Raw genomic sequence first — 20,980 nt, 5'->3', positions numbered from 1 at the left:
TGTGTTCAGTTCGAAGTCAATTTTCGTCTCGTTGTGGACCACTGTGGGATACAGTGAGGCACTTTGCAACGTCAAAAAGACTTTTGTTTACATTTATGTTTTCAAGGGCAAATCTATTTCTGTTGTGTATTTTTTTAAAATAAAGGCTAATTTACAGCATTATTTGTATTGTTTTCAATATATTAGAAAAAGTTGTAAAAAACTTGAATGACTAAAAACCGTCTCACTGTGGACCACTCACCCCTACAGGTGTTTCGTGTTTCTGTTAATTCGTTTTATGCATTCTGAAAACGACCGATATTAGAAGTGACCGCTATTAAAAGGTGACTGATCATGGAAGTTTTATTGTATATTGACAAAATAAATATGTATAATTTTCAACAATGTCAATAACGTATTATCAAGTGCTGAATTAGATAATTATAACATGGCAAAGATATTTTCAACGGTTCCATGGTGTAATGGTTAGCACTCTGGACTTTGAATCCAGCGATCCGAGTTCAAATCTCGGTGGGACCTCAGTGTTTTTTTTATTTTTTTTTAAATAACTCTAATAGTAACTAGAATAGATGAATGGAATATATGTATATACACCAATAATTAATATATGCACAATCGCATGAAGATAATAAGATTTTAAATCACATGTGTAAATATTACTCCACATTTATATAGAATGTATTCGAATTCTACTACACATTTATGTTAATGTTGTTATTACAAATTTAGCATTTAAGAATGTAGAGAGAAAATATAACATACATAATACAAATAGAATACATTAGAATTTTATAAAAATTACTGAAATATGTCATGTACATACTAATCCTGTTAAGAAGACGTGTGCCTATCGGTTCCATGGTGTAATGGTTAGCACTCTGGACTCTGAATCCAGCGATCCGAGTTCAAATCTCGGTGGGACCTTATCCTTTTTTGTTTTTTTTGTGTAGAAAAAGAAATATTAAATATTTTTATTTGCTAAAAATTACAAATAAAAAACATAATCATAAATATTTGGAAGTAGACATAGTAACAAGGATATAAACCACTATTATTTACCCTGAAAATTATCGATATATTCATTCTCATACGTAAGTATAAAATAAAATGGTTAAATGAGCAATGTTTTAGTTTTACTAAAAATCATATATAAAGGCATATAGCATATACAAAGGATGCAAACAAAATCAAAAATTTTTAGATAAATAGTTTGTAAGTTGATAAAAGCTACATTTTAAAATTAGTTTTAAATATTCTGGGTGTCCCAATAAATAGCGGCGTATCAAAGTTATATTTTTTATGGGACACCTTGAATTTTATTGCATTTTTGAATTGTCCTCAAAAAATAAGGTATAGTTTTATAAGTATACTTACAGTATATCTAAGTACAAAGTGTTCTGAGTTATGTCGGCTTTTCTTAAAAAAATGTAAAGTTTAAAAAAAGACTCATTCTCAACTTATTTAAGCAATTATATCAAATTTTCTCTTATGCCTAAACAGTTGGAGATTTGTTAAATGTATTTTACGATTAAGCATTAAACATATCGTTACAGGGTGTTCAACATTTACAGATTTATTATTGGATTATTCAATGTGTGATATATGGCTTATTTTAAATCATGTATATTAATAAATTATTCTATTAAACAGATTTTTCTCTTTAGAATGGTGTAAGGATGTCCTGTACGTAGGTGTCATAGTTTTTGCGTAATTTACTTTCGATTTTTAAACCCATCATCTTGACATAGTTGTTATAAAGGAAACCAGTGTAGTTGTAAATAAATATGTATACTTTTAGTTGCTGATTTGTATACAAAACAAAACAACAAAACAGAAGTTTAATCAAACAAATACATAATTAATACAAAATGAATCACGACTTATTATAAGGCTTTTCTCAAAGTCAATGGAAGACAAAGAGATAGCAATGGCCGCTTTTTTAGATATAGAAGGGGCATTTAATAATGTTACTATAGAGCGTTTCACGTTAAGAAAATAACATTGCGGAGATAGGGCTATGTATTGCTTATGGACGATAGAAGCGCAGCGATGCCACGATGAACACAAGCACGATTCAGGGTTGTATATTTGTATTTTCGTTTTCACAGACATGAATTAAATTAATGTTTTTTAACGTAATTGACCAAAAGTGCCCATTCGAAACAAGAGATGAAAAGTAGGGAAAATGATTTTAATTAAATAAATAGTACGTATTTACAAAAGATAATTTTATTTTATCTTATTTTAATTATAGTAACGCCAGTTTATTTGTTTTTCGGTAAGAATATCATATACCATGAATCATAGAAATCAGTAGAAAATATTGCTTAGTTAAATCATGCACTTTGCCGGCTATTAACGATTTAAAAGCAAATAAACGGACCGCTTGGAATGCATATATCTAATTACTAATTGCAATTTAAAATAGTACGGTGTGCGTATGTCAGCGATTTTATGTCGTTCTCTGAAATTACATAATGATAATAAGGCTTTGTGCTTTGTGGTTCTTCAGTTGTTATTCTGACTTTACAGTTAAATGTTAATTGAAAATGGAAATTCGAAAAATATATCGACAATCTAGTAAACCGCATGCTTGAGAGTTTTGGCAACACTGAACTCCATAAGCCTAATGTTATTTTCTTAACGTGGAACGCTGTATACCAGCTCTTTTATAGGAGCTATAAGTAGACTGAGCACCTGAGGTAATATGCAGATGGATAAGGGCATCCCTGGAGAATAGGAGAGTAATGTCCACTCTGGGTAAAACAACCATCAAAGCAAAAGTAGGTGGAGGCTGTCCGTAAGGAGGAGTTCTGTCCCCTCTACTTTGGGCAACCTTGGTAGATGATCTCCTGAGAAATCTGTCCACAGAAGGCTTTTATTGTCTAGGATATGCTGACGATATAGCAATCGTTGTTAGGGGCAGGTTTGCCCAGGTGGTGTCTGAGAGAATGCAAGCAGCCCTAAATATAGTTGACCACTGAGTAAACAAGAGAGACTGATAGTCAATGCTCAGAAAACACAAATGGTCAACTTCACCAAAAAAACAGCACTATCAGGCCTAAAACCACCGGTGCTGGGAGGAACAGAGATTTTATTTGCCAAAGATACTAAATACTTTGAGGTGCATTTTGATCATAGGCTTACATGGAATACTCACATTCTGAAAACCGCAGAGAAGGTTACTATGTCCCTGGGCAGATATAGAAGAATGTGCGGTAAGAATTGGAGACTTAACCCCAAATTGACTCTATGGTTATACACAAGGGTTATGACCAATGACAAGACCAATGATAACCTATGGCTCGGTGACGTGGTGGACAAAGACGCAACGCAAGTGGAAACAATAAGGCTGCTAGGTAATACACAAAGCGGTGGAAGTACTGCTGAATCTACCACCACTTCATATCTTTATACAAGGCGAAGCCAGATCAGTGATGTCCAGATTAATCCATAGTCAGCGACATATAAGCCAGATGCATGGTGCTGATAACAGAAAGCTAATCGAGGAGCTAAAAGCCGATATTGTGATGGGGCAACCTATCGATGCAACAGCTACGAGATATAGGCTGGAATAAAGATGTATCCATACAAGCTGCTGCTACCTGGTACACGGATGGCTCAAAAACATCGGAGGGTGTGGGAGCCGGCATAATAGGGACAAAGCAAGTGATATATTTCCCGGTAAGTCTATCTAAGGATGTGACAGTTTTCCAGGCGGAAATAACGGCAATCCATCACTGCGTGGAAGAATATGAAAGGCAGGAAAGATCGTTCCGTTCAGTTGCCATCTTCACAGATAGTCAGGCAGCGCTTAAGGCACTCAATTCTGTAGAGGTCAATTCTAAGCTAGTGTGGGATTGTGTGTGCCCTAAATAAACTAGGAGACCGTAGCAAGGTTACGGTAGCCTGGGAACCGGAGTACGAGGGTCATAAGAGCAATCAAAAAGCAGATGAAATGGCCAAACAAGGCTCATCAATGCCTTTCATTGGACCGGAACCCTTCTGCGGTGTTGCAAAGACAGTAACAAGAATTTCTACAAGGAAGTGGGTAGCTCACAAATCTCTGAAATGGTGGAGGAATTCACCAGGGCAAAGACAATCGAAACAGTTCATTACAGAACATTCGCCAAAATTTACGGCAGACCTAATAAGCAAAGACAGGAAAACAGTCAAAACCATTTAGGTCTTCTAACAGGGTACTGTAAGCTGAATAGGCACTTAAAGCTGATAGGATTATCAGATGATGACCTGTGCAGATTGTGTCACCTCGAAGAACAAACAGCAGAGCACATTCTACGTCAGTGTGACGGTCTGGCAAATGTACGGTTCTTTGCATTGGGAGAAGAAAATCTACCCGCAAATAGTTACATTGAAGGTACAGTCTCGAAGCTTTAGGGTGCGTTCATTACGGAGACCATCGCATCGTATCCTCGCCTAGATCATAGCACTGACAGTGAAGTGAACGCTCGCATTTAAAATAATGCATTTATTAGTTTTATTAGTTTATTAGTTACCAGCTGAAGTCCGTTTGAAGAGGTTTACCCTCCGGACGCTGGTACTCACGTGAGGCATGGTTATATGTTGCCTGAAGTTAAATATAATAAAATATTAAACATTGTTCACTTTTAAACAACAACATGTACATTTTTTGGTAACTTTAATTTTTGTAAAGGGTTGTACCCTAATATTTTGGTGGCTCAGGCATGTTAACCTGCTTTTAACCTGATGATGGAATTATTATTCCGAAAACGTTTGTTTTTTTTATGTAGCCCTTTTAAGGGTTTTTAAATATACCTACATACAAAGATTTAAACCTCTTTTTGCATTTATTTTATCTTGCGATCGATACGATGGTCTGAGCGAGGCTCGGTGGTCGGCGCCTCGTAGTGTCAATCGTAGAGTACTAGGGTCTAGGGTAAAAAAAATACTAAGCTGGAATACTATGATCCAAGTCTATGGTCCGATACCTGGCTCGAGGCTGGGCACTGTGCTTTGACGGTGAACGCTTGAATTTTTAAAATAATGCATTTATTTTACGTGGCGATGATAATATGATACCATCCCATGGTCCGACTGAGGGTCGCGCCTCGTTATGAGCACACACTTTGACTTTCTTAAAAGGGTCAGGCTAGAGAATGTTATCTAGGACTAAAGGAACACAATAGATCTGAAAAGGTCGCAGAGGAATAGGCCAAAAAGCCACCTCTCTAAATCTATCTATCGACTATAAGTAAAAAATGATCAATTATGTAACAGATGTTGAAAATGTTTGTCATCACAATAGAACAAAAAATTTACAAAATTTATTCCATTACGATTTCCGTCAAAAAAATACGTGCCGTAACGTGTCCAGGTTTCTGTTTTAACGAATTTTGGAGTTATTTGATTAGTTTCTCTTTCAAATATGTTAAGAGTAGATTGAAATAGCTGGTTAGGATTTTTCGTATTGGTTAATAGGAATATTAATTTTTGCGGCAACAAATACTTGACGCCTAAAGCTTAATTTATGACTATATTAATAATAACTCCAATTTTTTCAGCTCTTCTTCGATTATAGTGCTTGGGATGTTGGGGCACACATTTGATATCATTAGTCGACTAGCAGGAGTAATTAATCTTCTAATCTCTATATCAGTTCCTGGTATTGAACCGGATGTGCTTCTGCAGCAAATTTTTTACGATTGTAATGATACTAAGCAAAGTTCGACTCGAGCAGCCGAACAGTACGGACGTGAGAGAGAAGCGTGCTTAGGTGGGGGCGACTGACCTATTGTCAACGGAGCTTTTCAGCTCCCGGTGGGTAAGACACCGAGTGTGGCATAGGCACTTGTCCTACATATTAGCGAAAAGCGGATGCGAGGTTGTTACTAGTTAAACCGTCGAGGAGCTGTTTTTATAGGCTCCTCGCGGAGGCTATAATAGCTTCGCGTTTGCGAAGAATTCGGGATCACCTCAGTGTGTCGTCAGGGATGACACTGTAAGGCCTTGACATTTGACAAGGTCGGACAGAAACGGCCCCTGCTCCTGAGGTGTGAGAAACAGGAAGAGGATCCCTCACTGTGAATACAGGGAGTGAACTACCGCGAGGTACCTGGGACGGCACCCAGTAAGCCGTACTGACAGCGGTCAGTCGGTGGAAAAAAAACAGAGTCGTCTAAGTAGAATTTTCTTATATCTTATGAACTATTTGTTCACTGCCTTACGGCAATATGAGTGATATTCCCCCCCCAGAAAGTGTTGTCACGCAGGTGACAACACAACAAGAAGAAGAGAATGATTTAGCCGAATCATCAAACCCCTCTGTTGACAGCTCGATCGAGCTATATAATAAATTTATTAAATCGACTAATCCCGCGATCGACGACATAGAAATCGTAATATCTGACGATGACTCCTATCTGCCCGAGTCGGAGGAAGAAAAAAGCGAAATCGACACCGATGACGATATCAATACGATGGACGCCATCGACGAAGAGCCGAGCCCAGCTGCAGAATCGCGCGAAGCCCCACCCCCAACTGTAGTAGAGACACAACCCGCCGTGGACAACGTCTCCAAAAATGAAGCCGAGCCCGAAATCGGCAAGAAAATGAAAAGGCTAAGGCCCAAAGAAGACTCTTCGGAAGACGAAGAAGTAAAGAAAAAGGCCAGAGAAATGGCGGAAAGGGAAAAAGCCAATGAGCTTTTAAGGTCGGTCAATGTACTGACGGAACAGATCAAATCCCTTAAAGAAGAAAGCCGTATCCGCGAGGAAAAGGCAAATAAACAAATCCAAGACCTTCTCGCTCAGATGACTGAGCTGAGAAACGAAAACAAAGAAAAGGACAAGGAGATACAAAAACTTGTACAACATATAATGGCATTAACAGCAGCCAAGGAGAAAGAAGAGTCAATAATGGAAATCGACCCGTGGAAAGCCTCCCTCGATAATGACGTTGTAAAGCTAGTGGAACTAGGAATCGGTTCACCTCCCCCCGTAAAGCCATCCGGTAGCAAAGGCAAGCCTAAAGAGCCGGAAAGAATCATAACAACCAAAGAACCTGCAGGTTGGACACAAGTCCAAAACAAAAAAGGAAAAAAGACAGGCACCACTACTGAGAAATCAGACAGTAGTGTGAAAACAAAAATAAGCGTCGCCGAAAAGCAGACGCAGATAATAAATCAGCGGAAAGAAATCGAATTTAACAAGGCTGCGAAAGAGGCTCATGAAAGAAGCCAGAAAAAGAAAACTGCCCAAAATAACTTGAGCAAAAATAGCCAAGTTGAAAAAGAAAACGACGTACCAAAAGACTCACCGCAAACAAGCGAGGAGCCTATAGTAAAAGAGCCGAAACCACCGGCGATAATCCTAAAAACTGTAGGAGAACACCAAAAAATCCTGCAGAGAGCAGCCAACCAAGGCATAATATCAGTCAATAAGTTTGCACGATCAGGCAGATCGATTGTTATTAACACAAAAACCAGAAAAGATTACCTAGGAATGGTACACATCCTAGAAGAACACAGTCCAAAAATAGAATTCATCGCATATCCCATAGATAGCGATAAACTAAAAAGAGTCATTATAAAAGGGCTATCTGCTACTACTAGCACAGTAGCAATTAAAGACGAACTATACAATAAAGGAATAGAAGCAACAAGGGTGATCAATATGATCTCCAAAAAAGCTGATAAAAAAGTACTGCCACATTTCATCGTCACCCTCAAAGAGGAAGACGTTGCAAAAATTAAAAAAATATCTGATATATGCTACATGCGAATCTATGTGGAGGATGAATTCAAAATCACAAAAGACACCCTAAAGTGTTATAACTGTCAAGGGTTCTATCACAGCTCAAAGGCTTGCCATTGCGGATCCAGATGTGTAAAATGCGGAGAAAACCACATCAGTAACGACTGTGAGAAAAGCCGGGAAACCGACCCCAAATGTGCAAACTGTGGTGAAGCGCACACAGCAAATTATAGAGGATGCTCTAAGGCCCCCAAAAAGAAAACACCTGCCCCAACAAGACCGGTAGGAAGACCCATAAACAGCGCTCCAATCAACAAAGGAGTCAGCTACGCACAGGCAGCGAAAAAATCCGCTGAAACCACCTCAGAATCTCCAGCACAACCACAAGAAGTGTCGGTACAGGACGCAGCTACCCTCATCGCAAACTTCCATACAGAGTATAATAACAAAATGATGGAAATGATGTCCATGATGGACAAAGCAACAAAAATGATGACTGCATTTGGAGAAGCCGTCCGAAAATGTTAGCAAACCAAAACGAAGATCTACGCATTGGGTCATGGAATTCCGGCGGAATATTCAAAAAGATCAACCTTCTGGATGAAATAATAAACAGATTAGAGCTCGATATCGTAGCTCTTCAAGAAACCAAACTAGTGGAAAGGAAAAAAACAAAATTTCCAGGCTACGATATCTATAGAACGGATCATAGAGCATTATCAGGAGGAACAGCTATATTAGTCAAAAGGGGACTCGAACACGAGCACATCCCAACACCAGACGGACTGGTGACAATGGAAGCCACAATTATTCGACTTAAGGCCAACAACGAAACACTAAAAATAGTGTCAGCTTACGTTAGACCACATGATCCGATTTTCAACGAAGATTTGAGCCTAATACTGAACTCAGAAGAGCCAACTATAATTATTGGAGACCTAAATGCTAGATCTCCCAATTGGTTTGACAGGACGACCAACCGAAACGGAAGATATCTCTGCAACCATCTCGAGAACAGACCGAACACATATGTCATCGGACCAACAGAACCGACATGTTTCCACGGAGAACTCCCTACGTATCTCGACATTGCAATCCTACACAACGTGGGTCAACAATACGAGATACACTCTCTAAATGAAGGCGATTCGACACATAACCTAATCGTCCTGACCCTGGGCGCAACAGAATTGAACTATTTGCAGCCCCACAACAGAAAGAAAACAAGTTGGCCAAACTTTCGAAGAATTGTGAGCGAGAACATCGGTAACATCCCAACAATTAATAATATTACAGAACTAGAAGACAGTGTAATAAAACTAGAACAAGCAATAAACAATGCTATCGATGCCAGCTCCAAAACCGAAACAATCACAAGACAAAAAGGAAGATTCAGGGATATAAGTATAGAACTTCAAAACCTAATCAAAGAGAAAAACCGGAAAAGAAGAAGAGCCTACCGCACAAGAATGGTAGAAGACAAAAGGATTGCAAATGAGCTAGACAGGGAAGTGAAAAAACAACTTCAAAATCATAGAAATGAAAGCTGGGACTCCTATATCGATGAGCTAAATCCTAACAAATCCGCCTTCTGGAAGTTATCTAAAATCCTTCGAAAGGACAAGAAACCCATACCTCCCCTACACGGAGTAAACGGGATTGTCCATACGGAAATCGACAAAGCCGAAGTCATGAAGGACGAACTAGAAAGGGCGTGTAGAAACAACGAAGACCCCGACGATGACATAGACTTTGAAGAAGAGGTAGAAAGAACAGCGAGAAGACTTAGAAGGAAAAAGGGCAGAATAGGTATTACACATACATCTCCCGAAGAAATAAAGGAACTTATAAAAATGACAAATGCCAAAAAAGCCCCAGGACCCGACAACATCACAAATAGGGCGCTGAAAAATCTACCAACAAAAGCTATTGTTTATATCACTAACATAATAAACAACATGCTAAAACTACGATATTTCCCAGATAGGTGGAAAGAGGCACACGTAATAATGATTGCAAAACCTGGTAAAAACGGCACATTTCCGCAAAATTACAGACCTATCAGCTTATTATCATCTATAAGCAAGATAGCGGAAAGAGTTATACTAAAAAGACTCAATGAAGAATCACAAATGCTAGGAACCATACCAGAGGCTCAATTCGGGTTCAGAAGCGAACACTCCTGTGAATTACAGGTACTACGACTTACAGAATTCATCACCAAAGGATTTAATGAAAAAATGTACACAGCTACAGCTTTTCTGGACGTCAGCAAAGCCTTCGACAGAGTCTGGCACCATGGACTCATCTATAAAATGAATGAATTTGGTTACAGTGAGGCGATGACATGCCTCCTTGCGTCATATCTTGCCAACAGAAGGTTCAGAGTTCGAATAGGGGCAACCCTATCCGAAGTCGGGACCCTGGAGGCGGGTGTGCCTCAGGGAGCGGTGCTGTCGCCGTACCTGTACACCATCTATACGGCCGACACGCCAAAAGAGCCAGGCTCTCTATTGAGTCTTTACGCTGACGACACAGCAATAGCTGTTAGCTGGAGAAACCCGGATCATGCAGCTAATCATCTGCAAAGAGCACTAAACAGATTCCAAAGATGGTGCATAAAATGGAAAATAGCCCTAAATCCAGATAAAACACAGGCTGTAATGTTTAGTCACAGAAGAAGTGTACCAAATCGCGAAATTACAATCGAAAACACCCCAGTAGACTGGACCAACCAGGCTAAATACCTAGGGGTACATCTAGATAAGAAGCTAACGTTCACTGAGCACATCAATCAGCAAATACGCAAAGCCAAAGCGTTGAAAAGTCAGCTCTCAACACTTATTGGAAGGAAAAGTAAACTACGATTTAAAACCAAAATCAGGGTTGCGAATAGTATTATCCTGCCAGTCCTAACATATGCATCCGCTGCGTGGGGACACACCTGTAAAACAAACAGGAAAAAGATACAGACTACTCAAAATCAAATAGTCAGAGATGCCCTTAAGATACCAAGGTACGTACCCTTGAGATATGTATATAGAGACTCAGGACAAACAAGAATCCTACGCACGCTAGACGAGAGAGCATATGAAATTTTTAACGGACTAAGAAACCACCCCAGCAGAATGTTAAGAGAGCTGACTAACTACAATGAAAACACAAGGACGGTACACAGAAGACCAAAACAACAGATAGCTCGATATAGGGAGAACCCGAACGAATAAATAAAGAATGAGATGGTTGCAAGAAGAACGAACAAAGAAATGCAGTCAATCAGAAAACACACCAAAAAAAAAACTCTGGCGAGAGGGTACGCTTTTCTTTTTTAGGTTTTTAGGTAATTATAAGTCCAATATACACCGGGGTGTGTGAGAGCATTATACACTTGGGAATGCACACCCCAATACACGCACACAAATAGGATTAAGGAAAAAAGGAAAGAATTGTTGCCCAGGCATTTTATAGTCCCGACGCCACAAGGAAGTCCACAAAAAAAAAAAAAAAAACAAAAAAAAAAAAAACACAAAAAAAAAAAAAGTGTTTTCTGATTAAATAACGTAAATTCATATTGATACATTCATACTTTTCATTAAACCGTTTAACGTAAATTTACCTTATATAGCAAATATAGAAGGGGCCCGCCAGGCCTTCTATATACCGCTCCGCGGACTAGGCCCTTAAGGCAGATCGAAATGAAAGATCTACTCGCGAAATCCGAGCACTGAGGTCATGTGCGGCATGCATGGGCTTGGTGGCCGGACCCCTCTCGGGTGCTCAGCCGGCGAGGAGAACAAAATTTATTTTGCCAAATCGGCGGCTGAGTGACCGAGCACACACTCTTTTCCGGACATAGAGTCATCAGCTCAGGCTGATGGCTCTATAGTCGGAACACACGCTCCTTTTTCTTTTTTTAGGGACTCAAGTCCCGACGTAAAGCTAGAGTAAAATCAATTGAGTCAGTAAAGTAAATAGGGAGAAAAGCCTAGATGTGGCTACCCCTACAGTTAGGTGGCATAACCACATTCACTAAAAACCGAGGATGTCCTATTACCCAGGGCATCTTAAGTAAATTTCAGATCATAAGCCTCCTCACGTAAGTCACACGATGAGGAGGGGTGGTGGAAAAGCCTGGGGGTCAGATAGGTACCACTTCGACTAGCGAGGTGTGACCGGTTTGATCTTCGGACATGTGGATCCCATTCTTACATTGGTATACACATGTTCCTAGGGGCAGGGTTGATCACTGCGTGTGTGTGTGTGTGTGATACTAAGCAAATGCATACCCTGTTGTTGGAGATGATATTGGACGCGAGGTTGATATTCTTTGGTTGTACTATAATTCCTATTGTAATTATATACTCGATTTTTATATCTGGTACTGATGATAAAACAATTACTTGTCCTTTAGATGGTAAATTGAAATTGCTTACGGCATTCGAATAGGTTAATGTTGGAAATGTTGTAGATGAGATAAATGTGGAAGATGTTGATAATTGTTTGCTGACTGCTGTGTTAGTTTCTAAATTTCAATTCATTTTTAATTTTTATTTTCTTTATTGGCAAGTTTCAGAGTAAGAGGCGATACTGATTTTTGACAATTAGTTTGACTTATACTTTTTTTTTAAATACAAAAGAATCCTTTGTTTATGTCAATGCGATATGTTTCAAATGGTTTATATAAATTGAATAAAAACTGTACTTACAATTTTTCTTTAGAAACCCTAATTAGAAAATCACTTTAATTTCACTCTTAGTAACAAACTTGTTTTTAATAGTTAACATAAACCAACAAAAAACACGTTTTATTCGGAGCTGAAATTATTGACAGTTCTCTCAATAAAATATTTTGACAGTCCTGTTGGAAGATTGTTTATGCGCATATGGGTTCTGTTGTATTCAACTATTTGTTTAACTACAGTGTTTACCTGTTTTTAGGTATCTATATTTCAACTATCTCTTGAAATACATTGTTTTTGTTTTAACAGACGTATTTTATTTATTCTCCTACCAAGTTACATGATTAAATATAAATTTAAGCAATCTACTAGCTGTATGTTGACTAGAAAAATGATCAGGCTGTGTATGTCTTACGTAAGTGTGTGGACTATTTCCACTGAACTATTTATTACAGAGCCTGTTGACAACATTTAATCAATAATTGTAATAATTGTGCCGGTTGACCGGCAATATTTTTTACAATTCAATCAACTGTTTTATTGCTTTGCATAATGTTAGTTAGTTGACATGGACAGTACTTCAAGAAATCTGAGACACGATGTAGTTCAGTGGCCAGAGATTTCATCCCTAAAAACTAGACGAACAAGCTGAATTTTGTTGAGAATGTCAATTTTGGGACCCCAAAAAGATGCAATAAAGTTTGCCACTCCTACCCCTGGGCTTTCCCCGAAAACCCAGCCTCTAAAGGAGGAGGAAAAACGCAAAACATCGATTTAACAATAGCTGGTAGCTAAGATAATTTTGTGAAAAAAATATTCATTATCACTTTTTTGTTAAGAATGAAACGTTCTCTCAGAAACAACGCTTCAATCGACCGGCGATTTTGAATGTCAGTATCAGAGTGTCGCGTCGATAAAAATCAAAATACGTTTTATAGATGAAGAATGTAGCTTTAGTATGAAATTTTTAAATTTTGTCCCAAATGAAGTCGGTTTTTAAAGCTGGTAAATAGACAGACGTTGCGGGATTTTTGCAATTTTTTGCAGAGGTTAATCATAACATAGAATTTCGATTTTAAGTTATGGCAACAAATAATAAGCATTGAAAATATCACTAAAAAACGCTGAATTTAAACTTTCACATTACAAACGATCTCACGGCACGGATAATGCTTGCACGAAGACGGAATTAGATGGAATTACAGTGGAATTGGATGAAGTTGTGTAGTTTCGAAAAACGTACTTGTGCAATCGAAATGAAGCAGTGTTAAATGCTTTAGATGGTTTTTAATGTGAAATTATAATTTTGACCATCAAATGAAAAACATCTCACAAACGCTACCTTATCATGAATGTTCGATACTGGTTCGTAAAAACTTATATTTACTCGATACTACTGTACGGAGTCGAAACATTGACCTTAGAAATAAATAGTATGAGATGACTGCAAGTCTTCAGACTATTATTATGCCGAAGAATTCTAAATATCTCATGGATAGAGCCAAACGAACAAAAGTGTGTTCAAAATGATACAAAACGAAAAATGATTGAAATAATGACATGCTTGAAGAAATAATGACATCTCTATCGTCTCATAATGGAGGCAAGGTAAGAAAAAAATGTTCGTGGATAAAAAATGTTTGGACAGCCATGGTAACAACACATTCTAACTAACAACTACAAAAAGTAGATATATATTTGAAGAAATTATGGTCAACATTCGATAGGTAGCTAAAGAAGTGCTTTTTAATTTCTATTATTTTACTCTTCCAATTATTTTCTTTCTTTCCATGTGATCTTCAATAGTTACACAAATAAAAAAAAATGGCAGCGGTGGGATTCGAACCCACGCCTCCGAAGAGACTGGTGCCTTAAACCAGCGCCTTAGACCGCTCGGCCACGCTACCGTACATTAATCCGAATTCTACAAACGGGGTGACTACTTCAGTGTATTATTTTGATGACAATAATTATTTATGACTAAAAAAAAGTTTATTACCTATATTTTTATAAAATCAAATTCTCTTTGGGGTCTTAAATTGGTTAATTTTTATCTGTTTAGAAAGATTGTTGACCGACTTTTCCAGGAATAACCTAGTTCAAATCTACACTCTAATACCAAAGAATATAGATGCATATGCGTCTATATATTATATAATATTATATTCTTTGCTGCGTCTATATTCTTTGCTAATACTATTCCTGTATTCGTTTTAAAAATGTTGTCAACTTTATTTTAACACAAAACAGCTATTTCGACGTATTGTAAAAACATAGAAGTAATAAATGTAAAAGTATAAAAGAAGTTAGCAAAAACAGGATACTGCATATTATTATGATCAACGCATATAGACGCTTATATTGATTAGATCGTAGATTGATTTTTGCTCTCAATAGCTCTTACTTTTTATTTAGCTCATATTAGTCAAAACCGCATTGAGATTAAATGAAGTCGTTTTTATACGTGGAAAATATAATAAAAGCATAATAGATTAATTAAATTGGAGTATTCATTTATTCGTTCAGGTATTTTCACTAATACCTACAGAGGAATACCGATACATTAATTTACAATATTTTCCTTCTTTTATCATTAAGTGCCTCGGTTCATTTTTAAATCTTTTTTTGTTTTTAATTGAGATACCAGAATATAAACATTTTTTTGGAAAAAGTTGGTATTTTACTCTAAAATAATAAAAATTGAATGATTCCTGTTGATTTCATTGAAATGGAACTCAATTTAATGTAATGTTCAAGTTTCCGTGGTGTAGTGGTTATCACATCCGCCTAACACGCGGAAGGTCCCCGGTTCGATCCCGGGCGGAAACATCACTTTTTGTTTTTTTTTTTAGTGAACAAAATTTTTATTTTCTATTTTTCACTTGTATATTATTTGTTTATTTTACCTTGAATACGGTTACCATTAAAACACCTGTTATTTCCCAGGACATAATAAGCGGGGTATGAAATATAACGCCCTGTAGTAAAAGAAAAAAGCAAATGTTATAGAACCAAGTCTTTTTTTATTTTTAACAATTTTCAAAGGAGTAACTATTAAAAGAGTAACTATTATATAACTAACATTTTTTAACCTTAACAATCTTTATAAATATTGAAAGTACAACTTTCAAATTTTCCTGAAAAGGACTTCCGAATAGTTTTTTGAAATTTTCAAAGAGAAAATTTGACCTCTAGTGGCTTGCATTTTCCTAAACATTGACATTTTCACAAGCTCGTCCTTTCTCAATTCTCCAAAACCACCTATCAAGAGAACTACTTTATGTAAAAGATAAATTTCATCCGGAGCCTTATTGATAAAATTTAGAACCTGATTCTTCCCACTTCCCAAACCTTTCGGGACGTATACTTTAGATTTCAATTTTAAAAACGATATTAGTTGACAAAAATGGGAAACATCGCATTTTCGTTAACAATTAATGTCGATTTCAAAATATAATATTTAGTTCACAAGGAATTTGGAAAATACTATTAAATAAATAAATAATAAATTTTACGATGACGTTACAACCCATTTTGCTACTTCCAAACAACGTAGATTAGAGTTAATTTATAAACATGTTTAGGTTCTAAATTTCTAGGAAAAAATAAAAACAAAAAATCTCCTATGTTGATTGAAGTCTTTTTATAAACGGTATACCTATCTGAGGAGACAAAAAAAACCTTGCCCACCTTGACTCTAAAGCCACGAGCCGCCACTGTTTTGCACTCTTTGTCGTACCGTTCGCGTCATAAAAAACTGGTACAACTCTTATAACCAAAAACCGTGTTTTTTAAGTTGTGTACGTTGGTCTTGTCACATGTGTCATTCTAATTTCTAGGGCACTGTTGCCAGTTCAACGAAAATATTATATGAAACCAGCTAAAAGCAGGGCAGACCGCCAGTTTTGAGTATACTAAAAACTAAAACATTCTCGAACATTCTCTATCAGTCAGTCACATTTATTTAAACATGCATCCTAAAAAATTCTCCTATTACTATTGTAATTTTCCATAATCTCAATTAAGTAACCACACATTGATTTGTGTTTTATTGTAATTTATGAAAATATTTCAATTCAAAAATATTGATAGATAATCAATCTAGACATAACTTTAAATTATAATAAAACACTACAGTGAGATATTGGATTGTAACTGTCACGTTTTGAAAAGCCTTTTTTGGTCCCGGATATTTTATAGTTTACAATAAGTAGGATAAAGTATAATGTTAGTTGTTCACATTTACCTATTGTTGTTGTAATAAAAAAAAATCGGTTGCCTGTAAAGTCGGTTTTACGGGCGAAGATTTTACGTGACAACGTCTTTTTCTCGGTAGAATATTTATTGATATGAATATTATTAAATTGCACAATAGGAACAAGGAATTGAATGAAAATAAGAATTGCACAAATTTTAACTATAGAAATATATTTTGTTTACTAAAACATTGTACATGTAAACTTAAACTTAACTAATTTCTATTTGAGTGATTTTGTTGAGGATAGGACGATGATAGGAGAAATATGAAATGAAAGGAAGTGTTTCTGCTGTAATATGCCTTGAACGCCAAGAACGCTCGAGAAAGACAGAGACCAGTGATGTTCCGTGGAGCTTATCCAATATCGGGAGATGCCTTCGGCAAAATTCGGTAGATTTCGGTAGATCATATGCAATGACGTAAATTATATATATATATATATATATATATATATATATATATATATATATATATATATATATATATTATAATACAGTGCGTCCAATTAAGTGAACACCATAATGGAATTTTTTTTTAGTTTTATGACCTAAAACCTAAAATCAATCATCAATTAAATTTTTTGAGCCATATACACGAGGTTTGTCAAAAAATATGAACATAAAATTCATATTTTTTGATAAACTGCCTATATTACTAAAAAAATTTAATATCTGATGATTGTATTCTAAGTTTTAGATCATTCAGAACTTTTTAGAAAGAATAACTTTTTTCCATAAAACTAAAAATAGAAAAGTTTCCCATTATGGTGGCGACTTAATGGTTCAAAAGTTAAAGACCTTAAATAATTATGCTGAACTAATTATTAGAAATAACCATAATTCATTGAATTTTGTTTAATAAATAAAGAATCAAATTATTGGGACCAAATGCTCACATCAGCTATTATGATACAAATAAGGTTTAATAATATTTTGAGAAATAGTTATAGGTCATAATATTTACAGAAAGTTAAAACGTTCTGGTTCAAATAGATGTAACAACCATTATCTGTTAATGGATTAAGTCGGCAGTCAAAGAAAACCGACAGCACACACACCGTCATTTAGCTAATAATTTATCACTTGATACTTGAGATTCTTTGAGAATTGAAGAGACGTGTGTGAATGATTATGATTACGGAATGATGTTTATACAATATGTTATTATTAGGTATAAAATTACGAACTTGAATCTCGGGGTATTTCGCTTTCTTTGCATCTTTGCAAATATATTTTTAAACACTATAGGGAAGTATCAAATGAATTTTAATACAAACGTATTAAAAATACCAAGTATTAGGTTACACTGAAAAGTTTTTTGATGGTAACAGAAATAAAAAGATAAATTGTATTATCCGAATTTATTTTCAAGTCATTGTGATATTTGTTTTAAAATTAGGTAGATTCAAGGGGCAGTTCGGTAGATCGGTAGATAGGAATCAAATTCGGTAGATCTACCGAAAAATCGGTAGACGGAACAACACTGACAGAGACACAAGCACGGAAGCACGCACTGATTCAACGCGCCTAATTCTCTAGTGCTGCGCGCGCAGCGGACCGATCATGTTTGAGTGGGAGAGAGACGCAAGGCATTCGCCGGTCCGGCGGGCCTCTCTCTCGTTCGGTGACTCACTGTAACAGACGTGAGCGGGCGTTACACTTTTTCATGAATGACTCCGAGCCACAACCTAATTTAAGACGTTGTCACGTCAATAATAATTTAATTTTGGTAGTTTGCCTGTTATTAAACTTATTGACACAAAATACAATTCGTGTTCGGTAGGTAATTGAAGTATAAAATTACAGTATGCATTCCAATGTTTCCTGTGCCAATACCCTAGGTTTAAAGATCCTTCAAACATTTTGGATATTAGCTCAACCCTATCTCTGGTTATTAAATTTATTAGATACGGTTTTTTGTTGTTATTGATAAAAATAATACCTATCTAAAAACTTTATACATTTTTGAACGTTATTTTTTATATATTTAGATTTTGTGCAATTCCGTTATCTGTGATGGCAACAACGAATTGATTCACGGACCATTGTGTCCAGTCTGAACACAGGTTTACACTGGGAAAAAAAAGTGTACCAGTTTTATATGACGGGAAGTGTACAACGGCCTGGATTTAAGCGGCAATAAATTTTCTGTTGCCTTTCTTGCACTATCTTGATAATTTTCTGGTAAATCCATAACTGAATATAAATCCGCCTGACAACCACAGAATATAATCAACAAACGTCAAAATATCAACAACTGTCATAGACTACTTCAAACAGTTTATTTGTCATAGACCACAAAAATGTGCATATATATTTTGTAGGTGCAGTAAAATAAAAGATGAAAACGAAGTAATGATTACTCACATCAAAACACATGCATCCCTCGGGCCAGAGGCCTTCTGGCTGGATTATGTTACTCTCCGGGCCTAATCATCTTAATAACACCCTTGGTACATAAATAACTATTTCAGTTTCGGTATAAAAAGGCAAAATAAATGTCCTATATAGGATCTTTCATTATAAATAAAAGACCTTGTAAAAAGTTAATAATGTTTAGCTAGCTTTCCCAGTTTGTTAGATAGCCACTGAAAATAATTTATATATTTTGTATTCATCTGGTATACTCATCACCTCAGAAGAACTCAAAATGTAGTCAAAAGTGTTGCCATCCCTTCTTCTTGTAGTGCCTATCCGCTTCGGATGTTGGAGACCATGATGGCATTCTGTATTTTGCACACTCCTGCTGTGAAAACTACGTACGTAGATTATTCAGCCAGGAAATCTTTCCTGGTCCACGTTTTTCTTCTAACTTTCCCTGCAGAACTAATTGCAGCAACCCATATCTTTCGCTGTTCTTCATGATGTGTCCGAGGTATTCGATTGATGCCATCTAAGAGGGTCAGAATTTTTAAATTAAAATTTCCAGTTCAACCACCTCAACTTTGCTGAACAACGTACTTCCTGATGTCCTCGAAGGTAGTCCTTACAAGTACAGCACAACATTAACGGCCGACTTATCGATCGAGTTAATTAAATTGCAGAAGAAAAAGTCGAATCAACACAACCAAGCACGTCCATCTTCAAAATCTAATATCCACACAAATGAATGACATGATAGGTCATAGATTGTAACCACATTTATTACGAAATGTAGTAACGTTTCCGTGGTGTAGTGGTTATCACATCCGCCTAACACGCGGAAGGTCCCCGGTTCGATCCCGGGCGGAAACACTCTTTTTTAATTTTTTTTTATAAATTTTCTAATTTTTAAACGTTATTTCAGTAAATATACGTCAAAAAAACCGTTGGATCTGCAAGGATAAGGTAGCGTGGCCGAGCGGTCTAAGGCGCTGGTTTAAGGCACCAGTCTCCTCGGAGGCGTGGGTTCGAATCCCACCGCTGCCAATTGTTTTAATCCATTTTATAAACCTATGTTTATACTCCCATAAGCAAGACCTTGCTTTATTTTTATTTATTACCTAAAGGTGGGTACACATATGCGAGCCGAACGGTATACGTACAGTACGCGTACAGATCCTTGAAAAATATTCTACATCAATACTAATCGCATACTTATCTCGATCCATGGAAAGCGACAAACCAACAACGAACACACATGTGCGAAATGATTCATTTTATTTATAATTTGGGTACTGATTTATGTTCCTGTTTTTGCTTGTTTAACAAAAATAAAATTATGTACAGTAATCATCGACGTATAAATAAAGATTTTATCTTTATTTATACGTCCATGACAATAACAATAATCAGTTTACTGTTTTCTCACGTCTCTCTAGGAAGGAACACGTCATTCACACAATGTCGATTTGATGACACAATAAAAATGTTCGCTGCGTCTAGTAAGCGCCGTCCAAACTGAAAGCCGAGCTTCCTTTGAAGTCGTGAAATAAACCGCAACAATTTGGTTCGCGACGAGTCACGATGAAACAGTACGCAAGCGGTTTTTTCTGCAGTACACATTAACGAATATAGCGTTCACAAACGGTTCGCGAACAGTTCTGCTCGCAAATGTGTACCCGCCTTAAGATCTTAAATATGTTATTATCTGTCTTTCAAAAATGTTCAGTTTTTCTTTATCTCTTGTCTTTAATGTGGCTTGTGTAGATTACAGTATCTAAGTGGCACAGTCGTTTTGAATTTATTTATTTTTGTGTTTCAGCTTATCTGCTTGTTCTAAGTATATTTTTATTTCCCGTAGAAGGCAGTGTTTCCCGTTTGAATTACTGAACTATTCTGTTATTTATCCGATTTATCAGAACTGAATATTTAAACGTTTCTCTTTTTAAA

The 20,980-nt window shown here is 36.5% G+C and overlaps 1 protein-coding gene and 6 non-coding genes across 9 annotated transcripts in view; 5 read left to right on the top strand and 2 right to left on the bottom strand.

Annotated features, from left to right (window-relative positions):
* Positions 1 to 20,980, bottom strand: part of LOC140432397 (FERM and PDZ domain-containing protein 2-like) — a 778,164-nt gene that overhangs the window by 414,747 nt on the left and 342,437 nt on the right. The window contains exon 1 of one of the 3 annotated variants that reach the window (XM_072520271.1): positions 12,440 to 12,541. The exons of the other annotated variants lie outside the window; for them this stretch is intronic. The gene's annotated coding sequence lies outside the window, so the exon portion shown is untranslated. Of the gene's footprint in view, positions 1 to 12,439; positions 12,542 to 20,980 lie in introns of those variants that run through there. 3 annotated transcript variants of the gene reach the window in all.
* On the top strand, positions 448 to 519 carry TRNAQ-UUG (transfer RNA glutamine (anticodon UUG)). The gene has a single exon. It is a non-coding gene; the product is annotated as a tRNA-Gln (tRNA).
* TRNAQ-CUG (transfer RNA glutamine (anticodon CUG)) lies at positions 853 to 924 on the top strand. Its single transcript has one exon. It is a non-coding gene; the product is annotated as a tRNA-Gln (tRNA).
* TRNAL-AAG (transfer RNA leucine (anticodon AAG)) lies at positions 14,238 to 14,319 on the bottom strand. Its single transcript has one exon. It is a non-coding gene; the product is annotated as a tRNA-Leu (tRNA).
* Positions 15,169 to 15,241, top strand: TRNAV-AAC (transfer RNA valine (anticodon AAC)). The gene has a single exon. It is a non-coding gene; the product is annotated as a tRNA-Val (tRNA).
* TRNAV-AAC (transfer RNA valine (anticodon AAC)) lies at positions 19,831 to 19,903 on the top strand. The gene has a single exon. It is a non-coding gene; the product is annotated as a tRNA-Val (tRNA).
* TRNAL-AAG (transfer RNA leucine (anticodon AAG)) lies at positions 19,996 to 20,077 on the top strand. The gene has a single exon. It is a non-coding gene; the product is annotated as a tRNA-Leu (tRNA).

The sequence above is a fragment of the Diabrotica undecimpunctata genome, chromosome 1 (genome assembly GCF_040954645.1).
Source record: "Diabrotica undecimpunctata isolate CICGRU chromosome 1, icDiaUnde3, whole genome shotgun sequence".
Taxonomy (NCBI): domain Eukaryota; kingdom Metazoa; phylum Arthropoda; class Insecta; order Coleoptera; family Chrysomelidae; genus Diabrotica; species Diabrotica undecimpunctata.
This window is presented reverse-complemented; position numbering and strand designations above follow the sequence as displayed.